We start from the raw sequence: 2,434 nt of genomic DNA on the forward strand, positions 1-2,434 counted from the left end.
GCTGAGGTGAGTGGATTGCCTGAGCCCGCGGGTTTGAGAACCGCCTGGGCAACTTGGCGAGACCTCATCTCTACAATAAATGTAAAAAATTAGCCAGGCGTGGTAGCGCGTGCCTGTAGTTCCAGCTACTTGGAAGGCTGAGGCGGAAGGATCGCCGGAGCCTGGCAGGTCGAGGTTGCGGTGGCTGGGAGCGTGCCACTGCCCTCCAGTCTGGGCGACAGTGTGAGACTCCAACTCAAAAAAAAAAAAAGAATGATGATCTCCAGCTCCATCCATGTTGCTAGAAAGGCCATGATTTCATTCTTTTTTATGCAAAACCTCATTTTCCCCCCTTTTTTTGCTGCAAAAAACTTTATTTTCATTTGGTCCAGGGGTTGGGAGAGGGCTCCAGGGTTGTTAAAAAGCTGCCTTGTAGGCCAGGCTCGACGACTCAGCCTGTAATCCCAGCACTTTGGGAGGCCGAGGCAAATGGATTGCCTGAGCCTGTGGGTTCAAGACCAGCCCAGGCAACTTGGCGAGACCTCGTCTCTACAATAAATAAATAAAAATTAGCCAGGCTTGGTAGCACGCATCTGTAGTTCCAGCTACTTGGAAAGCTGCAAATCACCTGAGCCCAGCAGGGTGACGCTGGGGTGGCCATGAGTGTGCCATGGCACTCCAGCCTGGGTGACAGAGTGAGACTCCAACTCAAAAAAAAAAAGCTGCCTAGTGGCTGGAGGGGGAGGCTCAGGCAGATGCCCTGGTACTTTGAGAGCAGCCCTAGAGGTCAATGGGTCCCTAGTGAATCTTTTTTTTTTTTTTTGAGTTGGAGTCACATTCCTTCACCCAGGCTGGAGTGCCATGGCACACTCACAGCCACCCCAGCGTCGACCTTTTGGGCTCCAGCGATCCTTCCACCTCAGCCTTCCGAGTAGCCAGAACTACAGACGCGTGCTACCACGCCCAGCTAATTTTTATTTTGTTGTAGAGACAAGATCTCACCAAGTTGCCCGAGCTGGTTGTGAATCTTTCAAAGAGATAACTCGCCAAGCCCAGCCTTGGGCCAGTTAGCCTGCAGAGGTTGGTCAGGTGGTCACCCATCTTCTTGATGTGTTTGACTTCCTCGTCTAGGAAGTGGTTCTCCAGGAAGTCACAGAGATAAATGGGGTCTGTGCAGGCTAATCCCAGGGTATGAAGATCCAAACGGGCTTAGTTCAGGTTCTTCTACAGGGTCATTGCAGCTTCCATGACATCCAGGGTTTTAGCCCACTCATCTTGAGACGGCTTATGGATACCCTGGAGGAGGGCGTAGCCGCCACACTGGTTTTGCATCTTCAAGAGACGCTGGGCACCCTCACGCTTCTCTTTGGCCTATTCACAGAAGAAGTGACCCATGCCTTCCAGAGCCACATCATCAGGGTCTAAATAGAAGCCCAGGAAGCCTGCCGATGCAAACTGACCAAGCAGTTGACAGCTGCCTCCACCTCGGCGGAATAATTCTGGTGAATGTGGGAGCTTGGTCAGCAAGAAGAAGCTAATGGGAAAAGCATGTTTGCTGGTGCTAGAGGCAGGAGGTGGATGAAAAGATGGTCTCAGAGGTTGCAATTAAAGAGGAAATCAGAGGGCAGTGGGAGACCAGATGAGAGGGAGTCCCCTGATCTGTTCCATCCAAACACCATTGAAGCAAGAGATAGATCCATGGAACAGCACAATGCACTGCCCAAAGCCTCATTTTCAGATAAGGAAATCAGTCCTAGAGAGTCTCTGACCTGCCTACAGATGGCCAACTGGAAGCAGAAACCAGGTTTCTCTGTTGTCACCCTCCCCACCTTCCCTTCTCTCAAGAGGAAGGAAGAAACCTCCAGAGAAAACACCTGTCCAATGGTCTGACATCCTGGAGTCTGGCATCCTGGGACTTGGCCAGGTCTTGCTGGATGTAGGACTTCACTAGGACTTGCAAGCCCATCTCTATCCGCTCCTAAGAAAGTTTTGTTGTATTATCCGGGCAAATCCTGGCTTTTCCAGGTGTGCAGGCCATGTGTCTAGTTCTCTGTGCTATGCTGCTTGGACCAGAAGTTGCTGGAGGGCACAGCTCTGTGGCTCTTCTCTCTGTTGTACCCCCTCCCCCTAACATATAGTAAGGGGCTTGGGATTTGCAGAATTTCTCCCAGGAAGGGAACATGCCTTCAACATTTTTCATACAGTTAGGATGATTTTTTTTCACTGACCCCTCTCACCTGCTCCTCCTTATAATAAATAACATACACTTAATAGATAACCAGCCAGGTGTGGTGGCTCATGCCTGTAATCCCAGCACTTTGGGAGGCCAAGGCAGGAGGATCGCTTGAAGCCAGGAGTTTGACACCAGGCTGGGCAGCAAAGCAAGACTCCTATCTCTGCTAAAAAATTTTAAAATTAGCCTGGTGTGTTGATAGGTGCCTGTAGTTCCAGTTAC

At 50.6% G+C, this 2,434-nt stretch overlaps 1 pseudogene; it reads right to left on the reverse strand.

The window, feature by feature from the left end:
* LOC110596252 overlaps positions 1 to 1,945 on the reverse strand; it is a 2,516-nt pseudogene extending 571 nt beyond the window's left edge.
* Between the last annotated feature and the right edge of the window lie 489 nt (positions 1,946 to 2,434).

This window comes from Carlito syrichta, unplaced genomic scaffold (assembly GCF_000164805.1).
Source record: "Carlito syrichta isolate Samal-C Ts95f unplaced genomic scaffold, Tarsius_syrichta-2.0.1 Scaffold103330, whole genome shotgun sequence".
NCBI classification, from domain to species: Eukaryota; Metazoa; Chordata; class Mammalia; order Primates; family Tarsiidae; genus Carlito; species Carlito syrichta.